Genomic DNA, 23031 nt, shown 5'->3' on the forward strand with positions numbered 1-23031 from the left:
GCCCCCAGGTATTACAGCTGCCTTAGTCTGGCTCTGTGAGCCCCCAGGTATTACAGCTGCCTTAGTCTGGCTCTGTGAGCCCCCAGGTATTACAGCTGCCTTAGTCTGGCTCTGTGAGCCCCCAGGTATTACAGCTGCCTTAGTCTGGCTCTGTGAGCCCCCAGGTATTACAGCTGCCTTAGTCTGGCTCTGTGAGCCCCCAGGTGTTACAGCTGCCTTAGTCTGGCTCTGTGAGCCCCCAGGTGTTACACCTGACTTAGTCTGGCTCTGTGAGCCCCCAGATATTACAGCTGTCTTGGTCTGGCTCTGTGAGCCCCCAGGTATTAGAGCTGCCTTAGTCTGGCTCTGTGAGCCCCCAGGTGTTACAGCTGCCTTAGTCATGCTGTGTGAGCCCCCAGGTATTACAGCTGCCTTAGTCTGGCTCTGTGAGCCCCCAGGTATTACAGCTGTCTTAGTCTGGCTCTGCGAGCCCCCAGGTATTACAGCTGCCTTAGTCTAGCTCTGTGAGCCCCCAGGTATTACAGCTGTCTTAGTCTGGCTCTGTGAGCCCCCAGGTATTACAGCTGCCTTAGTCTGGCTCTGTGAGCCCCCAGGTATTACAGCTGCCTTAGCCTGGCTCTGTGAGCCCCCAGGTATTACAGCTGCCTTAGTCTGGCTCTGTGAGCCCCCAGGTATTACAGCTGCCTTAGCCTGGCTTTGTGAGCCCCCAGGTATTACAGCTGCCTTAGTCTGGCTCTGTGAGCCCCCAGGTATTACAGCTGCCTTAGTCTGGCTCTGTGAGCCCCCAGGTATTACAGCTGCCTTAGCCTGGCTCTGTGAGCCCCCAGGTATTACAGCAGTCTTAGTCTGGCTCTGTGAGCCCCCAGGTATTACAGCTGTCTTAGTCTGGCTCTGTGAGCCCCCAGGTATTACAGCTGCCTTAGTCTGGCTCTGTGAGCCCCCAGGTATTACAGCTGCCTTAGTCTGGCTCTGTGAGCCCCCAGGTATTACAGCTGCCTTAGTCTGGCTCTGTGAGCCCCCAGGTATTACAGCTGCCTTAGTCTGACTGTGAGCCCCCAGGTATTACAGCTGCCTTAGTCTGGCTCTGTAAGCCCCCAGGTATTACAGCTGCCTTAGTCTGACTGTGAGCCCCCAGGTATTACAGCTGTCTTAGTCTGGCTCTGTTGAGCCCCCAGGTGTTACAGCTGCCTTAGTCTGGATCTGTGAGCCCCCAGGTATTACAGCTGCCTTAGTCTGGCTCTGTGAGCCCCCAGGTATTACAGCTGCCTTAGTCTGGCTCTGTGAGCCCCCAGGTATTACAGCTGCCTTAGTCTGGCTCTGTGAGCCCCCAGGTATTACAGCTGCCTTAGTCTGGCTCTATGAGCCCCCAGGTATTACAGCTGCATTAGTCTGGCTCTGTGAGCCCCCAGGTATTACAGCTGCCTTAGTCTGGCTCTGTGAGCCCCCAAGTATTACAGCTGCCTTAGTCTGGCTCTGTGAGCCCCCAGGTATTACAGCTGCCTTAGTCTGGCTCTGTGAGCCCACAGGTATTACAGCTGTCTTAGTCTGGCTCTGTGAGCCCCCAGGTATTACAGCTGCCTTAGTCTGGCTCTGTGAGCCCCCAGGTATTACAGCTGTCTTAGTCTGGCTCTGTGAGCCCCCAGGTATTACAGCTGTCTTAGTCTGGCTCTGTGAGCCCCCAGGTATTACAGCTGCCTTAGTCTGGCTCTGTGAACCCCCAGGTATTACAGCTGCCTTAGTCTGGCTCTGTGAGCCCCCAGGTATTACAGCTGCCTTAGTCTGGCTCTGTGAGCCCCCAGGTATTACAGCTGCCTTAGTCTGGCTCTGTGAGCCCCCAGGTATTACAGCTGTCTTAGTCTGGCTCTGTGAGCCCCCAGGTATTACAGCTGCCTTAGTCTGGCTCTGTGAGCCCCCAGGTATTACAGCTGCCTTAGTCTGGCTCTGTGAGCCCCCAGGTATTACAGCTGCCTTAGTCTGGCTCTGTGAGCCCCCAGGTATTACAGCTGCCTTAGTCTGGCTCTGTGAGCCCCCAGGTATTACAGCTGCCTTAGTCTGACTGTGAGCCCCCAGGTATTACAGCTGCCTTAGTCTGACTGTGAGCCCCCAGGTATTACAGCTGTCTTAGTCTGGCTCTGTTGAGCCCCCAGGTGTTACAGCTGCGTTAGTCTGGATCTGTGAGCCCCCAGGTATTACAGCTGCCTTAGTCTGGCTCTGTGAGCCCCCAGGTATTACAGCTGCCTTAGTCTGGCTCTGTGAGCCCCCAGGTATTACAGCTGCCTTAGTCTGGCTCTGTGAGCCCCCAGGTATTACAGCTGCCTTAGTCTGGCTCTGTGAGCCCCCAGGTATTACAGCTGCCTTAGTCTGGCTCTGTGAGCCCCCAGGTATTACAGCTGCCTTAGTCTGGCTCTGTGAGCCCCCAGGTATTACAGCTGCCTTAGTCTGGCTCTGTGAGCCCCCAAGTATTACAGCTGCCTTAGTCTGGCTCTGTGAGCCCCCAGGTATTACAGCTGCCTTGGTCTGGCTCCGTGAGCCCCCAGGTATTACAGCTGTCTTAGCCTGGCTCTGTGAGCCCCCAGGTATTACAGCTGCCTTAGTCTGGCTCCGTGAGCCCCCAGGAATTACAGCTGCCTTAGTCTGGCTCTGTGAGCACCCAGGTGTTACAGCTGTTTTAGTCTGGCTCTGAGCCCCCAGGTATTACAGCTGTATTAGTCTGGCTCTGTGAGCCCCCAAGAATTACAACTGCTTTAGCCTGGCTCTGTGAGCACCCAGGTATTACAGCTGCCTTAGCCTGGCTCTGTGAGCACCCAGGTATTACAGCTGCCTTAGACTGGCTCTGTGAGCCCCCAGGTATTACAGCTGTCTTAGCCTGTCTCTGTGAGCCCCCAAGAATTACAACTGCTTTAGCCTGGCTCTGTGAGCACCCAGGTATTACAGCTGCCTTAGTCTGGCTCTGTGAGCCCCCAGGTATTACAGCTGCTTTAGTCTGGCTCTGTGAGTCCACAGGTATTACATCTGCCTTAGCCTAGCTCTGCGAGTCCCCAGGTATTACAGCTGCCTTAGTATGGCTCCGTGAGCCCCCAGGTATTACAGATGTCTTAGTCCGACTCTGTGAGCCCCCAGGTATTACAGCTGTCTTAGTCTGACTGTGAGCCCCCAGGTATTACAGCTGTCTTAGTCTGGCTCTGTGAGCCCCCAGGTATTACAGCTGTCTTAGTTTGGCTCTGTGAGCCCCCAGGTATTACAGCTGTCTTAGTCTGACTGTGAGCCCCCAGGTATTACAGCTGCCTTAGTCTTTGAGCCCCAAGGTATTACAGCTGTCTTAGTCTGGCTCTGTGAGCCCCCAGGTATTACAGCTGTCTTAGCCTGGCTCTGTGAGCCCCCAGGTGTTACAGCTGTCTTAGTCTGGCTCTGTGAGCCCCCAGGTATTACAGCTGTCTTAGTCTGGCTCTGTGAGCCCCCAGGTATTACAGCTTCCTTAGTCTGGCTCTGTGAGCCCCCAGGTGTTACAGCTGCCTTAGTCTGGCTGTGTGAGCCCCCAGGTATTACAGCTGTCTTAGTCTGGCTCTGTGAGCCCCCAGGTGTTACAGCTGACTTAGTCTGGCTCTGTGAGCCCCCAGGTATTACAGCTGTCTTAGTCTGGCTCTGTGAGCCCCCAGGTATTACAGCTGCCTTAGTCTTTGAGCCCCAAGGTATTACAGCTGTCTTAGTCTGGCTCTGTGAGCCCCCAGGTATTACAGCTGTCTTAGCCTGGCTCTGTGAGCCCCCAGGTGTTACAGCTGTCTTAGTCTGGCTCTGTGAGCCCCCAGGTATTACAGCTGTCTTAGTCTGGCTCTGTGAGCCCCCAGGTATTACAGCTGTCTTAGTCTGGCTCTGTGAGCCCCCAGGTATTACAGCTGTCTTAGTTTGGCTCTGTGAGCCCCCAGGTATTACAGCTGTCTTAGTCTGACTGTGAGCCCCCAGGTATTACAGCTGCCTTAGTCTTTGAGCCCCAAGGTATTACAGCTGTCTTAGTCTGGCTCTGTGAGCCCCCAGGTATTACAGCTGTCTTAGCCTGGCTCTGTGAGCCCCCAGGTGTTACAGCTGTCTTAGTCTGGCTCTGTGAGCCCCCAGGTATTACAGCTGTCTTAGTCTGGCTCTGTGAGCCCCCAGGTATTACAGCTTCCTTAGTCTGGCTTTGTGAGCCCCCAGGTGTTACAGCTGCCTTAGTCTGGCTGTGTGAGCCCCCAGGTATTACAGCTGTCTTAGTCTGGCTCTGTGAGCCCCCAGGTGTTACAGCTGACTTAGTCTGGCTCTGTGAGCCCCCAGGTATTACAGCTGTCTTAGTCTGGCTCTGTGAGCCCCCAGGTATTACAGCTGCCTTAGTCTTTGAGCCCCAAGGTATTACAGCTGTCTTAGTCTGGCTCTGTGAGCCCCCAGGTATTACAGCTGTCTTAGCCTGGCTCTGTGAGCCCCCAGGTGTTACAGCTGTCTTAGTCTGGCTCTGTGAGCCCCCAGGTATTACAGCTGTCTTAGTCTGGCTCTGTGAGCCCCCAGGTATTACAGCTTCCTTAGTCTGGCTCTGTGAGCCCCCAGGTGTTACAGCTGCCTTAGTCTGGCTGTGTGAGCCCCCAGGTATTACAGCTGTCTTAGTCTGGCTCTGTGAGCCCCCAGGTGTTACAGCTGACTTAGTCTGGCTCTGTGAGCCCCCAGGTATTACAGCTGTCTTAGTCTGGCTCTGTGAGCCCCCAGGTATTACAGCTGCCTTAGTCTGGCTCTGTGAGCCCCCAGGTGTTACAGCTGCCTTAGTCTGGCTGTGTGAGCCCCCAGGTATTACAGCTGCCTTAGTCTGGCTCTGTGAGCCCCCAGGTATTACAGCTGTCTTAGTCTGGCTCTGTGAGCCCCCAGGTATTACAGCTGCCTTAGCCTGGCTGTGTGAGCACCCAGGTATTACAGCTGTCTTAGTCTGGATCTGTGAGCCCCCAGGTGTTACAGCTGTCTCAGTCTGTATCTGAGTCCCCAGGTATTACAGCTGCCTTAGTCTGGCTCTGTGAGCCCCCAGGTATTACAGCTGCTTTAGTCTGGCTCTGTGAGTCCCCAGGTATTACAGCTGCTTTAGCCTAGCTCTGTGAGCCCCCAGGTATTACAGCTGCCTTAGTATGGCTCCGTGAGCCCCCAGGTATTACAGCTGTCTTAGTCCGACTCTGTGAGCCCCCAGGTATTTCAGCTGTCTTAGTCTGGCTCTGTGAGCCCCCAGGTATTACAGCTGTCTTAGTTTGGCTCTGTGAGCCCCCAGGTATTACAGCTGTCTTAGTCTGACTGTGAGCCCCCAGGTATTACAGCTGCCTTAGTCTTTGAGCCCCCAAGTATTACAGCTGTCTTAGTCTGGCTCTGTGGGCCCTCAGGTATTACAGCTGTCTTAGCCTGGCTCTGTGAGCCCCCAGGTATTACAGCTGTCTTAGTCTGGCTCTGTGAGCCCCCAGGTATTACAGCTGCCTTAGTCTGGCTCTGTGAGCCCCAAGGTGTTACAGCTGCCTTAGTCTGGCTCTGTGAGCCCCCAGGTGTTACAGCTGACTTAAGTCTGGCTCTGTGAGCCCCCAGGTATTACAGCTGTCTTAGTCTGGCTCTGTGAGCCCCCAGGTATTACAGCTGCCTTAGTCTGGCTCTGTGAGCCCCCAGGTGTTACAGCTGCCTTAGTCTGGCTCTGTGAGCCCCCAGGTGTTACACCTGACTTAGTCTGGCTCTGTGAGCCCCCAGATATTACAGCTGTCTTGGTCTGGCTCTGTGAGCCCCCAGGTATTAGAGCTGCCTTAGTCTGGCTCTGTGAGCCCCCAGGTGTTACAGCTGCCTTAGTCTGGCTGTGTGAGCCCCCAGGTATTACAGCTGCCTTAGTCTGGCTCTGTGAGCCCCCAGGTATTACAGCTGTCTTAGTCTGGTTCTGTGAGCCCCCAGGTATTACAGCTGCCTTAGTCTGGCTCTGTGAGCCCCCAGGTATTACAGCTGTCTTAGTTTGGCTCTGTGAGCCCCCAGGTATTACAGCTGTCTTAGTCTGACTGTGAGCCCCCAGGTATTACAGCTGCCTTAGTCTTTGAGCCCCAAGGTATTACAGCTGTCTTAGTCTGGCTCTGTGAGCCCCCAGGTATTACAGCTGTCTTAGCCTGGCTCTGTGAGCCCCCAGGTGTTACAGCTGTCTTAGTCTGGCTCTGTGAGCCCCCAGGTATTACAGCTGTCTTAGTCTGGCTCTGTGAGCCCCCAGGTATTACAGCTTCCTTAGTCTGGCTCTGTGAGCCCCCAGGTGTTACAGCTGCCTTAGTCTGGCTGTGTGAGCCCCCAGGTATTACAGCTGTCTTAGTCTGGCTCTGTGAGCCCCCAGGTGTTACAGCTGACTTAGTCTGGCTCTGTGAGCCCCCAGGTATTACAGCTGTCTTAGTCTGGCTCTGTGAGCCCCCAGGTATTACAGCTGCCTTAGTCTTTGAGCCCCAAGGTATTACAGCTGTCTTAGTCTGGCTCTGTGAGCCCCCAGGTATTACAGCTGTCTTAGCCTGGCTCTGTGAGCCCCCAGGTGTTACAGCTGTCTTAGTCTGGCTCTGTGAGCCCCCAGGTATTACAGCTGTCTTAGTCTGGCTCTGTGAGCCCCCAGGTATTACAGCTTCCTTAGTCTGGCTCTGTGAGCCCCCAGGTGTTACAGCTGCCTTAGTCTGGCTGTGTGAGCCCCCAGGTATTACAGCTGTCTTAGTCTGGCTCTGTGAGCCCCCAGGTGTTACAGCTGACTTAGTCTGGCTCTGTGAGCCCCCAGGTATTACAGCTGTCTTAGTCTGGCTCTGTGAGCCCCCAGGTATTACAGCTGCCTTAGTCTGGCTCTGTGAGCCCCCAGGTGTTACAGCTGCCTTAGTCTGGCTGTGTGAGCCCCCAGGTATTACAGCTGCCTTAGTCTGGCTCTGTGAGCCCCCAGGTATTACAGCTGTCTTAGTCTGGCTCTGTGAGCCCCCAGGTATTACAGCTGCCTTAGCCTGGCTGTGTGAGCACCCAGGTATTACAGCTGTCTTAGTCTGGATCTGTGAGCCCCCAGGTGTTACAGCTGTCTCAGTCTGTATCTGAGTCCCCAGGTATTACAGCTGCCTTAGTCTGGCTCTGTGAGCCCCCAGGTATTACAGCTGCTTTAGTCTGGCTCTGTGAGTCCCCAGGTATTACAGCTGCTTTAGCCTAGCTCTGTGAGCCCCCAGGTATTACAGCTGCCTTAGTATGGCTCCGTGAGCCCCCAGGTATTACAGCTGTCTTAGTCCGACTCTGTGAGCCCCCAGGTATTTCAGCTGTCTTAGTCTGACTGTGAGCCCGCAGGTATTACAGCTGTCTTAGTCTGGCTCTGTGAGCCCCCAGGTATTACAGCTGTCTTAGTTTGGCTCTGTGAGCCCCCAGGTATTACAGCTGTCTTAGTCTGACTGTGAGCCCCCAGGTATTACAGCTGCCTTAGTCTTTGAGCCCCCAAGTATTACAGCTGTCTTAGTCTGGCTCTGTGGGCCCTCAGGTATTACAGCTGTCTTAGCCTGGCTCTGTGAGCCCCCAGGTATTACAGCTGTCTTAGTCTGGCTCTGTGAGCCCCCAGGTATTACAGCTGCCTTAGTCTGGCTCTGTGAGCCCCAAGGTGTTACAGCTGCCTTAGTCTGGCTCTGTGAGCCCCCAGGTGTTACAGCTGACTTAAGTCTGGCTCTGTGAGCCCCCAGGTATTACAGCTGTCTTAGTCTGGCTCTGTGAGCCCCCAGGTATTACAGCTGCCTTAGTCTGGCTCTGTGAGCCCCCAGGTGTTACAGCTGCCTTAGTCTGGCTCTGTGAGCCCCCAGGTGTTACACCTGACTTAGTCTGGCTCTGTGAGCCCCCAGATATTACAGCTGTCTTGGTCTGGCTCTGTGAGCCCCCAGGTATTAGAGCTGCCTTAGTCTGGCTCTGTGAGCCCCCAGGTGTTACAGCTGCCTTAGTCTGGCTGTGTGAGCCCCCAGGTATTACAGCTGCCTTAGTCTGGCTCTGTGAGCCCCCAGGTATTACAGCTGTCTTAGTCTGGTTCTGTGAGCCCCCAGGTATTACAGCTGCCTTAGTCTGGCTCTGTGAGCCCCCAGGTATTACAGCTGTCTTAGTCTGGCTCTGTGAGCCCCCAGGTATTACAGCTGCCTTAGTCTGGCTCTGTGAGCCCCCAGGTATTACAGCTGCCTTAGCCTGGCTCTGTGAGCCCCCAGGTATTACAGCTGCCTTAGTCTGGCTCTGTGAGCCCCCAGGTATTACAGCTGCCTTAGCCTGGCTTTGTGAGCCCCCAGGTATTACAGCTGCCTTAGTCTGGCTCTGTGAGCCCCCAGGTATTACAGCTGCCTTAGTCTGGCTCTGTGAGCCCCCAGGTATTACAGCTGCCTTAGCCTGGCTCTGTGAGCCCCCAGGTATTACAGCAGTCTTAGTCTGGCTCTGTGAGCCCCCAGGTATTACAGCTGTCTTAGTCTGGCTCTGTGAGCCCCCAGGTATTACAGCTGCCTTAGTCTGGCTCTGTGAGCCCCCAGGTATTACAGCTGCCTTAGTCTGGCTCTGTGAGCCCCCAGGTATTACAGCTGCCTTAGTCTGGCTCTGTGAGCCCCCAGGTATTACAGCTGCCTTAGTCTGACTGTGAGCCCCCAGGTATTACAGCTGCCTTAGTCTGGCTCTGTAAGCCCCCAGGTATTACAGCTGCCTTAGTCTGACTGTGAGCCCCCAGGTATTACAGCTGTCTTAGTCTGGCTCTGTTGAGCCCCCAGGTGTTACAGCTGCCTTAGTCTGGATCTGTGAGCCCCCAGGTATTACAGCTGCCTTAGTCTGGCTCTGTGAGCCCCCAGGTATTACAGCTGCCTTAGTCTGGCTCTGTGAGCCCCCAGGTATTACAGCTGCCTTAGTCTGGCTCTGTGAGCCCCCAGGTATTACAGCTGCCTTAGTCTGGCTCTGTGAGCCCCCAGATATTACAGCTGCATTAGTCTGGCTCTGTGAGCCCCCAGGTATTACAGCTGCCTTAGTCTGGCTCTGTGAGCCCCCAAGTATTACAGCTGCCTTAGTCTGGCTCTGTGAGCCCCCAGGTATTACAGCTGCCTTAGTCTGGCTCTGTGAGCCCACAGGTATTACAGCTGTCTTAGTCTGGCTCTGTGAGCCGCCAGGTATTACAGCTGCCTTAGTCTGGCTCTGTGAGCCCCCAGGTATTACAGCTGTCTTAGTCTGGCTCTGTGAGCCCCCAGGTATTACAGCTGTCTTAGTCTGGCTCTGTGAGCCCCCAGGTATTACAGCTGCCTTAGTCTGGCTCTGTGAGCCCCAGGTATTACAGCTGCCTTAGTCTGGCTCTGTGAGCCCCCAGGTATTACAGCTGCCTTAGTCTGGCTCTGTGAGCCCCCAGGTATTACAGCTGCCTTAGTCTGGCTCTGTGAGCCCCCAGGTATTACAGCTGTCTTAGTCTGGCTCTGTGAGCCCCCAGGTATTACAGCTGCCTTAGTCTGGCTCTGTGAGCCCCCAGGTATTACAGCTGCCTTAGTCTGGCTCTGTGAGCCCCCAGGTATTACAGCTGCCTTAGTCTGGCTCTGTGAGCCCCCAGGTATTACAGCTGCCTTAGTCTGGCTCTGTGAGCCCCCAGGTATTACAGCTGCCTTAGTCTGACTGTGAGCCCCCAGGTATTACAGCTGCCTTAGTCTGGCTCTGTAAGCCCCCAGGTATTACAGCTGCCTTAGTCTGACTGTGAGCCCCCAGGTATTACAGCTGTCTTAGTCTGGCTCTGTTGAGCCCCCAGGTGTTACAGCTGCCTTAGTCTGGATCTGTGAGCCCCCAGGTATTACAGCTGCCTTAGTCTGGCTCTGTGAGCCCCCAGGTATTACAGCTGCCTTAGTCTGGCTCTGTGAGCCCCCAGGTATTACAGCTGCCTTAGTCTGGCTCTGTGAGCCCCCAGGTGTTACAGCTGCCTTAGTCTGGCTCTGTGAGCCCCCAGGTGTTACACATGACTTAGTCTGGCTCTGTGAGCCCCCAGATATTACAGCTGTCTTGGTCTGGCTCTGTGAGCCCCCAGGTATTAGAGCTGCCTTAGTCTGGCTCTGTGAGCCCCCAGGTGTTACAGCTGCCTTAGTCTGGCTGTGTGAGCCCCCAGGTATTACAGCTGCCTTAGTCTGGCTCTGTGAGCCCCCAGGTATTACAGCTGCCTTAGCCTGGCTCTGTGAGCCCCCAGGTATTACAGCTGCCTTAGTCTGGCTCTGTGAGCCCCCAGGTATTACAGCTGCCTTAGCCTGGCTTTGTGAGCCCCCAGGTATTACAGCTGCCTTAGTCTGGCTCTGTGAGCCCCCAGGTATTACAGCTGCCTTAGTCTGGCTCTGTGAGCCCCCAGGTATTACAGCTGTCTTAGTCTGGCTCTGTGAGCCCCCAGGTATTACAGCTGCCTTAGTCTGGCTCTGTGAGCCCCCAGGTATTACAGCTGCCTTAGTCTGGCTCTGTGAGCCCCCAGGTATTACAGCTGCCTTAGTCTGGCTCTGTGAGCCCCCAGGTATTACAGCTGCCTTAGTCTGGCTCTGTGAGCCCCCAGGTATTACAGCTGCCTTAGTCTGACTGTGAGCCCCCAGGTATTACAGCTGTCTTAGTCTGGCTCTGTGAGCCCCCAGGTATTACAGCTTCCTTAGTCTGGCTCTGTGAGCCCCCAGGTATTACAGCTGCCTTAGTCTGGCTCTGTGAGCCCCCAGGTATTACAGCTGCCTTAGTCTGGCTCTGTGAGCCCCCAGGTATTACAGCTGCCTTAGTCTGACTGTGAGCCCCCAGGTATTACAGCTGCCTTAGTCTGGCTCTGTAAGCCCCCAGGTATTACAGCTGCCTTAGTCTGACTGTGAGCCCCCAGGTATTACAGCTGTCTTAGTCTGGCTCTGTTGAGCCCCCAGGTGTTACAGCTGCCTTAGTCTGGATCTGTGAGCCCCCAGGTATTACAGCTGCCTTAGTCTGGCTCTGTGAGCCCCCAGGTATTACAGCTGCCTTAGTCTGGCTCTGTGAGCCCCCAGGTATTACAGCTGCCTTAGTCTGGCTCTGTGAGCCCCCAGGTATTACAGCTGCCTTAGTCTGGCTCTGTGAGCCCCCAGGTATTACAGCTGCATTAGTCTGGCTCTGTGAGCCCCCAGGTATTACAGCTGCCTTAGTCTGGCTCTTTGAGCCCCCAAGTATTACAGCTGCCTTAGTCTGGCTCTGTGAGCCCCCAGGTATTACAGCTGCCTTAGTCTGGCTCTGTGAGCCCACAGGTATTACAGCTGTCTTAGTCTGGCTCTGTGAGCCCCCAGGTATTACAGCTGTCTTAGTCTGGCTCTGTGAGCCCCCAGGTATTACAGCTGTCTTAGTCTGGCTCTGTGAGCCCCCAGGTATTACAGCTGTCTTAGTCTGGCTCTGTGAGCCCCCAGATATTACAGCTGCCTTAGTCTGGCTCTATGAGCCCCCAGGTATTACAGCTGCCTTAGTCTGGCTCTGTGAGCCCCCAGGTATTACAGCTGCCTTAGTCTGGCTCTGTGAGCCCCCAGGTATTACAGCTGCCTTAGTCTGGCTCTGTGAGCCCCTAGGTATTACAGCTGTCTTAGTCTGGCTCTGTGAGCCCCCAGGTATTACAGCTGCCTTAGTCTGGCTCTGTGAGCCCCCAGGTATTACAGCTGCCTTAGTCTGGCTCTGTGAGCCCCCAGGTATTACAGCTGCCTTAGTCTGGCTCTGTGAGCCCCCAAGTATTACAGCTGCCTTAGTCTGGCTCTGTGAGCCCCCAGGTATTACAGCTGCCTTAGTCTGACTGTGAGCCCCCAGGTATTACAGCTGCCTTAGTCTGGCTCTGTAAGCCCCCAGGTATTACAGCTGCCTTAGTCTGACTGTGAGCCCCCAGGTATTACAGCTGTCTTAGTCTGGCTCTGTTGAGCCCCCAGGTGTTACAGCTGCCTTAGTCTGGATCTGTGAGCCCCCAGGTATTACAGCTGCCTTAGTCTGGCTCTGTGAGCCCCCAGGTATTACAGCTGCCTTAGTCTGGCTCTGTGAGCCCCCAGGTATTACAGCTGCCTTAGTCTGGCTCTGTGAGCCCCCAGGTATTACAGCTGCCTTAGTCTGGCTCTGTGAGCCCCCAGGTATTACAGCTGCCTTAGTCTGGCTCTGTGAGCCCCCAGGTATTACAGCTGCCTTAGTCTGGCTCTGTGAGCCCCCAGGTATTACAGCTGCCTTAGTCTGGCTCTGTGAGCCCCCAGGTGTTACAGCTGCCTTAGTCTGGCTCTGTGAGCCCCCAGGTGTTACACATGACTTAGTCTGGCTCTGTGAGCCCCCAGATATTACAGCTGTCTTGGTCTGGCTCTGTGAGCCCCCAGGTATTAGAGCTGCCTTAGTCTGGCTCTGTGAGCCCCCAGGTGTTACAGCTGCCTTAGTCTGGCTGTGTGAGCCCCCAGGTATTACAGCTGCCTTAGTCTGGCTCTGTGAGCCCCCAGGTATTACAGCTGTCTTAGTCTGGCTCTGCGAGCCCCCAGGTATTACAGCTGCCTTAGTCTGGCTCTGTGAGCCCCCAGGTATTACAGCTGTCTTAGTCTGGCTCTGTGAGCCCCCAGGTATTACAGCTGCCTTAGTCTGGCTCTGTGAGCCCCCAGGTATTACAGCTGCCTTAGCCTGGCTCTGTGAGCCCCCAGGTATTACAGCTGCCTTAGTCTGGCTCTGTGAGCCCCCAGGTATTACAGCTGCCTTAGCCTGGCTTTGTGAGCCCCCAGGTATTACAGCTGCCTTAGTCTGGCTCTGTGAGCCCCCAGGTATTACAGCTGCCTTAGTCTGGCTCTGTGAGCCCCCAGGTATTACAGCTGCCTTAGCCTGGCTCTGTGAGCCCCCAGGTATTACAGCAGTCTTAGTCTGGCTCTGTGAGCCCCCAGGTATTACAGCTGTCTTAGTCTGGCTCTGTGAGCCCCCAGGTATTACAGCTGCCTTAATCTGGCTCTGTGAGCCCCCAGGTATTACAGCTGCCTTAGTCTGGCTCTGTGAGCCCCCAGGTATTACAGCTGCCTTAGTCTGACTGTGAGCCCCCAGGTATTACAGCTGCCTTAGTCTGGCTCTGTAAGCCCCCAGGTATTACAGCTGCCTTAGTCTGACTGTGAGCCCCCAGGTATTACAGCTGTCTTAGTCTGGCTCTGTTGAGCCCCCAGGTGTTACAGCTGCCTTAGTCTGGATCTGTGAGCCCCCAGGTATTACAGCTGCCTTAGTCTGGCTCTGTGAGCCCCCAGGTATTACAGCTGCCTTATTCTGGCTCTGTGAGCCCCCAGGTATTACAGCTGCCTTAGTCTGGCTCTGTGAGCCCCCAGGTATTACAGCTGCCTTAGTCTGGCTCTGTGAGCCCCCAGGTATTACAGCTGCCTTAGTCTGGCTCTGTGAGCCCCCAGGTATTACAGCTGCCTTAGTCTGGCTCTGTGAGCCCCCAGGTATTACAGCTGCCTTAGTCTGGCTCTGTGAGCCCCCAGGTGTTACAGCTGCCTTAGTCTGGCTCTGTGAGCCCCCAGGTGTTACACCTGACTTAGTCTGGCTCTGTGAGCCCCCAGATATTACAGCTGTCTTGGTCTGGCTCTGTGAGCCCCCAGGTATTAGAGCTGCCTTAGTCTGGCTCTGTGAGCCCCCAGGTGTTACAGCTGCCTTAGTCTGGCTGTGTGAGCCCCCAGGTATTACAGCTGCCTTAGTCTGGCTCTGTGAGCCCCCAGGTATTACAGCTGTCTTAGTCTGGCTCTGCGAGCCCCCAGGTATTACAGCTGCCTTAGTCTAGCTCTGTGAGCCCCCAGGTATTACAGCTGTCTTAGTCTGGCTCTGTGAGCCCCCAGGTATTACAGCTGCCTTAGTCTGGCTCTGTGAGCCCCCAGGTATTACAGCTGCCTTAGCCTGGCTCTGTGAGCCCCCAGGTATTACAGCTGCCTTAGTCTGGCTCTGTGAGCCCCCAGGTATTACAGCTGCCTTAGCCTGGCTTTGTGAGCCCCCAGGTATTACAGCTGCCTTAGTCTGGCTCTGTGAGCCCCCAGGTATTACAGCTGCCTTAGTCTGGCTCTGTGAGCCCCCAGGTATTACAGCTGCCTTAGCCTGGCTCTGTGAGCCCCCAGGTATTACAGCAGTCTTAGTCTGGCTCTGTGAGCCCCCAGGTATTACAGCTGTCTTAGTCTGGCTCTGTGAGCCCCCAGGTATTACAGCTGCCTTAGTCTGGCTCTGTGAGCCCCCAGGTATTACAGCTGCCTTAGTCTGGCTCTGTGAGCCCCCAGGTATTACAGCTGCCTTAGTCTGGCTCTGTGAGCCCCCAGGTATTACAGCTGCCTTAGTCTGACTGTGAGCCCCCAGGTATTACAGCTGCCTTAGTCTGGCTCTGTAAGCCCCCAGGTATTACAGCTGCCTTAGTCTGACTGTGAGCCCCCAGGTATTACAGCTGTCTTAGTCTGGCTCTGTTGAGCCCCCAGGTGTTACAGCTGCCTTAGTCTGGATCTGTGAGCCCCCAGGTATTACAGCTGCCTTAGTCTGGCTCTGTGAGCCCCCAGGTATTACAGCTGCCTTAGTCTGGCTCTGTGAGCCCCCAGGTATTACAGCTGCCTTAGTCTGGCTCTGTGAGCCCCCAGGTATTATAGCTGCCTTAGTCTGGCTCTATGAGCCCCCAGGTATTACAGCTGCATTAGTCTGGCTCTGTGAGCCCCCAGGTATTACAGCTGCCTTAGTCTGGCTCTGTGAGCCCCCAAGTATTACAGCTGCCTTAGTCTGGCTCTGTGAGCCCCCAGGTATTACAGCTGCCTTAGTCTGGCTCTGTGAGCCCACAGGTATTACAGCTGTCTTAGTCTGGCTCTGTGAGCCCCCAGGTATTACAGCTGCCTTAGTCTGGCTCTGTGAGCCCCCAGGTATTACAGCTGTCTTAGTCTGGCTCTGTGAGCCCCCAGGTATTACAGCTGTCTTAGTCTGGCTCTGTGAGCCCCCAGGTATTACAGCTGCCTTAGTCTGGCTCTGTGAGCCCCCAGGTATTACAGCTGCCTTAGTCTGGCTCTGTGAGCCCCCAGGTATTACAGCTGCCTTAGTCTGGCTCTGTGAGCCCCCAGGTATTACAGCTGCCTTAGTCTGGCTCTGTGAGCCCCCAGGTATTACAGCTGTCTTAGTCTGGCTCTGTGAGCCCCCAGGTATTACAGCTGCCTTAGTCTGGCTCTGTGAGCCCCCAGGTATTACAGCTGCCTTAGTCTGGCTCTGTGAGCCCCCAGGTATTACAGCTGCCTTAGTCTGGCTCTGTGAGCCCCCAGGTATTACAGCTGCCTTAGTCTGGCTCTGTGAGCCCCCAGGTATTACAGCTGCCTTAGTCTGACTGTGAGCCCCCAGGTATTACAGCTGCCTTAGTCTGACTGTGAGCCCCCAGGTATTACAGCTGTCTTAGTCTGGCTCTGTTGAGCCCCCAGGTGTTACAGCTGCGTTAGTCTGGATCTGTGAGCCCCCAGGTATTACAGCTGCCTTAGTCTGGCTCTGTGAGCCCCCAGGTATTACAGCTGCCTTAGTCTGGCTCTGTGAGCCCCCAGGTATTACAGCTGCCTTAGTCTGGCTCTGTGAGCCCCCAGGTATTACAGCTGCCTTAGTCTGGCTCTGTGAGCCCCCAGGTATTACAGCTGCCTTAGTCTGGCTCTGTGAGCCCCCAGGTATTACAGCTGCCTTAGTCTGGCTCTGTGAGCCCCCAGGTATTACAGCTGCCTTAGTCTGGCTCTGTGAGCCCCCAAGTATTACAGCTGCCTTAGTCTGGCTCTGTGAGCCCCCAGGTATTACAGCTGCCTTAGTCTGGCTCTGTGAGCCCCCAGGTATTACAGCTGCCTTAGTCTGACTGTGAGCCCCCAGGTATTACAGCTGCCTTAGTCTGACTGTGAGCCCCCAGGTATTACAGCTGTCTTAGTCTGGCTCTGTTGAGCCCCCAGGTGTTACAGCTGCCTTAGTCTGGATCTGTGAGCCCCCAGGTATTACAGCTGCCTTAGTCTGGCTCTGTGAGCCCCCAGGTATTACAGCTGCCTTAGTCTGGCTCTGTGAGCCCCCAGGTATTACAGCTGCCTTAGTCTGGCTCTGTGAGCCCCCAGTTATTACAGCTGCCTTAGTCTGGCTCTGTGAGCCCCCAGGTATTACAGCTGCCTTAGTCTGGCTCTGTGAGCCCCCAGGTATTACACCTGCCTTAGTCTGGCTCTGTGAGCCCCCAGGTATTACAGCTGCCTTAGTCTGGCTCTGTGAGCCCCCAAGTATTACAGCTGCCTTAGTCTGGCTCTGTGAGCCCCCAGGTATTACAGCTGCCTTAGTCTGGCTCTGTGAGCCCACAGGTATTACAGCTGTCTTAGTCTGGCTCTGTGAGCCCCCAGGTATTACAGCTGCCTTAGTCTGGCTCTGTGAGCCCCCAGGTATTACAGCTGTCTTAGTCTGGCTCTGTGAGCCCCCAGGTATTACAGCTGCCTTAGTCTGGCTCTGTGAGCCCCCAGGTATTACAGCTGCCTTAGTCTGGCTCTGTGAGCCCCCAAGTATTACAGCTGCCTTAGTCTGGCTCTGTGAGCCCCCAGGTATTACAGCTGCCTTAGTCTGGCTCTGTGAGCCCACAGGTATTACAGCTGTCTTAGTCTGGCTCTGTGAGCCCCCAGGTATTACAGCTGCCTTAGTCTGGCTCTGTGAGCCCCCAGGTATTACAGCTGTCTTAGTCTGGCTCTGTGAGCCCCCAGGTATTACAGCTGTCTTAGTCTGGCTCTGTGAGCCCCCAGGTATTACAGCTGCCTTAGTCTGGCTCTGTGAGCCCCCAGGTATTACAGCTGCCTTAGTCTGGCTCTGTGAGCCCCCAGGTATTACAGCTGCCTTAGTCTGGCTCTGTGAGCCTCCAGGTATTACAGCTGCCTTAGTCTGGCTCTGTGAGCCCCCAGGTATTACAGCTGTCTTAGTCTGGCTCTGTGAGCCCCCAGGTATTACAGCTGTCTTAGTCTGGCTCTGTGAGCCCCCAGGTATTACAGCTGCCTTAGTCTGGCTCTGTGAGCCCCCAGGTATTACAGCTGCCTTAGTCTGGCTCTGTGAGCCCCCAGGTATTACAGCTGCCTTAGTCTGGCTCTGTGAGCCTCCAGGTATTACAGCTGCCTTAGTCTGGCTCTGTGAGCCCCCAGGTATTACAGCTGTCTTAGTCTGGCTCTGTGAGCCCCCAGGTATTACAGCTGCCTTAGTCTGGCTCTGTGAGCCCCCAGGTATTACAGCTGTCTTAGTCTGGCTCTGTGAGCCCCCAGGTATTACAGCTGTCTTAGTCTGGCTCTGTGAGCCCCCAGGTATTACAGCTGTCTTAGTCTGGCTCTGTGAGCCCCCAGGTATTACAGCTGCCTTAGCGTGGCTCAGCGAGGAGGGGACACGCAGGTGCAGCCGAAACCTAAGAAACCGCCTCGGGCCTTGTCGAGGCTCGAAGCGAAACGGCGGGCGCGACCGAACGCGACCGAGCGGCAGGCCTCAGGCCTCGACCCGGGAGGGTGGCCACCCCTGCCTGGCCCGCCACCCTCGGATTCTCGTGGGAGACGAATGAGGAAAAGGATGAGGAGGATTTTGTGTTTACCCGCAGCAGAACCGCTCTCCAAGGCCGAAGATGGTCGAGAACGGAGCAGAGTGGAGGGGGCCCCGGCACGTGGATGAAACGCGTGGGGTAGGGGGCGTGGTGTTGGAGGAGGAGGCGTGGCGTGAGGGGAGGGGGCGTGGTGTTGAGGAGGAGGCGTACCGTGGGGTAGGGGGCGTGGGGGAGGGGCGTGGTGTGGAGGAGGAGGCGTGGCGTGAGGGGTGGGGGCGTGGTGTGGAGGAGGAGGCGTGGCGTAGCGTGGGGTAGGGGGCGTTGGGGAGGGGCGTGATGTGGAGGAGAAGGCGTGGCGTAAGGGGAGGGGGCATGGCGTGAGGTGAGGGGGCGTGGTGTGGAGGAGGAAGCGTGGCGTGAGGGGAGGGGGCGTGGTGTGGAGAAGGAGGCGTGGCGTAGCGTGGGGTAGGGGGCGTGGGGGAGGGGCGTGGTGCGGAGAAGGCGTACCGTGGGGTAGGGGGCGTGGTGTAGGGGCGTGGTGTGGCGGAGGAGGCGTGGCGTGAGGAGAGGGGGCGTGGTGTGGAGGAGGCGTGGCGTGGAGTAGGGGGCGTGGGGGAGGGGCGTGGTGTGGGGGAGGAGGGGGCGTGGCGTGGGGGAGGGGTATTATCTGAGACTTTGACTGGCCATCAGAATCCTTAACGCACGTGATGTCACTCCACATCGACCAGCCCCCCTAATTAATATTCATGAGTAGGTGACGTCTACCCCCCCACCCCGCCATTATTACTCCCGACTATCATGAGCCAAGTATGTCCGTGTGCATCGCTCTCGACGTCACTCCACGTCCACCACCCCCCTCATTAATAATCATGAGCATGTGACGTCACTGCCCATAGACTAACACTGCCCATAGACTCACAGTGCCCATAGACTAACACTGCCCATAGACTAACACTGCCCATAGACTCACATTGCCCATAGACTACACTGCCCATAGACTACACTGCCCATAGACTAACATTGCCCATAGACTAACACTGCCCATAGACCAGCACTGCCCATAGACTCACATTGCCCATAGACTACACTGCCCATAGACTAACATTGCCCATAGACTAACACTTCCCCTAGATTTTGATTTAAAGCTTTCGTGACTTCAGGGATTCATATTCTTGGTTCTTTCGGTAAAGTCACGTTGAAGGGAAACAATAAAATAATAAAATATATATAAACCAATATAATTCTCACGACGTTTCGACTGTAACACAAACAGTCATCATTAGGTGTGAAAAACAACGGCAAGAACATTTGAAAGAAGTGGCGGTTTGTATTTATTTATTTTTAAACGTTAGCACCACGGATAGCGATTTGGAAGTTTGTTTAGAAGGACGAGTCCATCTATGTTCGGAAAAGAGGAGGGGGGAGAGGAAAAATTAATGTATCCTGTCTGAAAGCCACCGTAAGCGTGAACAATCAATTAAGACCCGAAATGGTTTATCAAATCCTTTTAATGATTGCTAAGCCAGAATCCATCTTCTCGGTTGAAATTGTCTCTGTGTTTGTATATGTGGATAGCTTCATGAACGAATCTCTCATGGTAGCCCGATGGCTTGCAAATAACCTCTGTCTTGGAGAAGTCAATGTCATGTGAGCCTACTGAATTATAACAATGATCTGCCACGGCCGAGGTGTTAGTCCTACCGTGTTTAAGCTCTGCTTTGTGTTCACGAATGCGGTCCGAGACATGTCGTTTGGTTTCTCCAATGTAACTACTACCACAGAGGCAACTTAGTTTGTAGACACCAGGGTACTGTATGTCCGGCATCCCATCTTTTACAGACGGAACCAGATCACGGATTTTATGTAATGTGTTGAAACGGACCTGGATCTTGTGTTTATTCAAGATTTTGGAGATCTTTTTTGTGATCCCCGCAATGTAGGGTAAAGTGATGGTTTTGAAAGGCTCCTCAAGAGGGTCCTTCTTCATGGTTTGAGTGATAGCTTTTGCGGATTGTATAGTCGGAGTAACCATTAGCCTTAAGAGCTTGGTGTACGTGCTTGAGTTCACTGCCTATGTGTTCCTGGTCGGATATGAATTGGGCTCTATGGTGCAGAGTCTTGATGAGAGAATTCTTCTGATGGATGGTGGTGGGAATCCGGTTTCAGATAAGCATCCGTATGGGTAGCTTTCCTGTAGACAGAGTGGCTCATTGAACCATCAGGTCTCTTTTTTATTAGGACATCCAAAAAAAGGTAGCTTGTCATCTTTTTCGACTTCCATGGTAAATCTGATGGCTGGGTGTATGGAATTGATGTGGTCGAAGAATTGGTCTAGAGCAGGCCGGCCATGTGGCCAGATGACAAAAGTGTCATCCACATACCTCTTCCATAAGGTTGGGCGCAGAGTGGCAGTCTGGATGGCGTCAGTCTCAAGTTTCTCCATGAAAATGTTGGCTATAACCAGAGATAGGGGGGGGGGCCCATTGGGGTGCCCTCAGTTTGCCTTCTACGTGACTTTACAGAAAGAACCAAGAATATACTGCCCATAGACTTAGACTGCCCATAGACTAACACTGCCCATAGACTAACACTGCCCATAGACTAACTGTTTCAAAGAACAAATTTGACCTCAGGTCTTCGCTCATTTACCAGCTTCACATTCCCTATTGCCGTACAAAAACTGGAGGAAGGGCCTTTGCTATTCATGCCCCCAGGGTCTGGAATGCTATTGCCAATAAACTGCAACTTGAATCGCTACCAATGAGATCTCTCAAAACTGCTCTAGAGCAGTTGTACACCCCTAGCTGCCACTGCTATTCATTGGCGTAAAATAATAAAAAAAATGTTTCGCTCCGGATGACGCTGCAAAGTATTATCTGTATGTTGATGTAGCAGGCTGATCTTAAAGGTGCATTGAACAATTTGACACTCCGACTGATGCTCCTGTTGTTGTGGAGTAACTCATGCAGCCAGCTATGGCTCTAGGATTTGGTGTTACATGCTATTTATGTATTTATTGTAAAAATTCGGTCACAGTCCCTGTGATCACTGTTACGTTGCAATTATGGCTTTATTTTTTGGTGATATCGAAAACATTTTTTGGTTTGGACATGTTTGTTTTGTTGTAGCACGGAGTTAGACTGATGGCCTTAATCTAAGCTTTCTTGTGGTTGTTGTTGTTGTTGTTTGGCTTGCATCCCACTGGGATGTTTTGCACACAGCGTTGGTGTACGGTGCTTTTTTCAGGAATATTTTGCTGTTTTTTCATGGATTTTCTGTTTGCACAGTCACATAGTCATTTTAAGATGTTTTTCTTGTTCGTGTTTTTGTTTTCTTGTTTGTTGCGGTTGCACCCGATTCAAGAGCCGAATGGCTCACAGGACTATACCAAAATAAATAAACTGAACTGCCCATAGACTAACACTGCCCATAGACTAACACTTCCCATAGACTAACACTGCCCATAGACTAACACTACCCATAGACTAACACTGCCCATAGACTAACACTCCCCATATACTTACACTGCCCATAGACTTACACTGCCCATAGACTAACACTGGCCATAGACTTACACTGCCCATAGACTAACACTGCCCATAGACTAACACTGCCCATAGACTTACACTGCCCATAGACTAACACGGCCCATAGACTAACACTGCCCATAGACTTACACTGCCCATAGACTAACACTGTCCATAGACTAACACTGCCCATAGACTAACATTGCCCATAGACTAACATTGCCCACAGACTAACATTGCCCACAGACTAACATTGCCCAAAGACTAACACTGCCCATAGACTAACACTCCCCATAGACTTACACTGCCCATAGACTAACACTGCCCATAGACTAACATTGCCCATAGTCTAACATTGCCCATATGCTAACACTGCCCATAGACTAACACTGCCCAGACTAACACTGCCCATAGACTTACATTGCCCATAGACTTACACTGCCCATAAACTTAGACTGCCCATAGACTAACACTGCCCATAGACTAACTCTGCCCATAGACTTCAGGAATCTGATGAGCTATGAAGCTCTTTTTCACAGATTTCCAGTTGGGGCAGTTAAGATATTTACAACAACATTTACAACTTATAACGATGTGAGTTGAAAGTCGAAGAAATGTAAACAAATCTCTTTAAAAAATACACAAATAAAACTAAACTATGATGTAACTAACCAGGTGAAGCCCATTGAGGTGCTAACTTATTTTTCAGTAGCGACCAGGCCGTAAGTGATAGCTCAACACAAGTGGCTCATCATCATCACGTGGAAATTTACATCAGCAGCCAAACTCTCTAAACGCGTGGTGATTGATGTTGACTCTAAATGTGGAGGGGAAAACCCGGAGGAAGCCGGCCACAGGGAGAGAGCGAGAGAGATGAAGACTCCAAATCTACAGCAGCGGGAATTGTCAGGGTGCGGATCGAACCCACGACCTCCTGTATACCAGGCGAGGTAGTCAACATCTCATAGCCACCGTGATGATGATGAGAGAGATGAAGACTCCAAATCTACAGCAGCGGGAATTGTCAGGGTCGGGATCGCACCCACGACCTCCTGTATACCAGGCGAGGTAGTTAACATCTCATAGTCACCGTGAAGATGATGAGAGAGAGATGAAGACTCCAAATCTACAGCAGCAGGCATCAGGGTTCGGATCGAACCCACGACCTCCTGCATACCAGGCGAGGTAGTTAACATCTCCTAGACACCGTGATGATGATGATGAGAGAGAGGTCAAGACTCCAAATCTACAGCAGCGGGAATTGTCAGGGTCGGGATCGCACCCACGACCTCCTGTATACCAGGCGAGGTAGTCAACATCTCATAGCCACCGTGATGATGATGAGAGAGATGAAGACTCCAAATCTACAGCAGCGGGAATTGTCAGGGTCGGGATCGCACCCACGACCTCCTGTATACCAGGCGAGGTAGTTAACATCTCATAGCCACCGTGAAGATGATGAGAGAGAGATGAAGACTCCAAATCTACAGCAGCAGGCATCAGGGTTCGGATCGAACCCACGACCTCCTGCATACCAGGCGAGGTAGTTAACATCTCCTAGACACCGTGATGATGATGATGAGAGAGAGGTCAAGACTCCAAATCTACAGCAGCGGGAATTGTCAGGGTCGGGATCGCACCCACGACCTCCTGTATACCAGGCGAGGTAGTCAACATCTCATAGCCACCGTGATGATGATGAGAGATGAAGACTCCAAATCTACAGCAGCGGGAATTGTCAGGCTTGGGATCGAACCCACGACCTTCTGTATACCAGGCGAGGTAGTTAACATCTCCTAGACACCATGATGATGATGATGAGAGAGAGGTCAAGACTCCAAATCTACAGCAGCGGGAATTGTCAGGGTCGGGATCGAACCCACGACCTCCTGTACACCAGGCGAGGTAGTTAACATCTCATAGCCACCGTGATGATGATGAGAGATGAAGACTCCAAATCTACAGCAGCGGGAATTGTCAGGATCGGGATCGCACCCACGACCTCCTGTACAC

The 23031-nt window shown here is 53.6% G+C and overlaps 1 protein-coding gene across 1 annotated transcript in view; it reads right to left on the reverse strand.

Moving 5' to 3' along the window:
- Window positions 1-17673, reverse strand: part of LOC116956666 (uncharacterized) — a 58388-nt gene extending 40715 nt beyond the window's left edge. Inside the window, exon 1 of the mRNA XM_032978440.2 lies at window positions 17543-17673. The gene's annotated coding sequence lies outside the window, so the exon portion shown is untranslated. The remainder of the gene's footprint in view (window positions 1-17542) is intronic.
- Between the last annotated feature and the right edge of the window lie 5358 nt (window positions 17674-23031).

Source organism: Petromyzon marinus, chromosome 66 (genome assembly GCF_048934315.1).
Source record: "Petromyzon marinus isolate PM22_M1 ecotype Great Lakes invasive population chromosome 66, UKy_Petmar_22M1.pri1.0, whole genome shotgun sequence".
In the NCBI taxonomy this organism is placed as follows: Eukaryota; Metazoa; Chordata; class Hyperoartia; order Petromyzontiformes; family Petromyzontidae; genus Petromyzon; species Petromyzon marinus.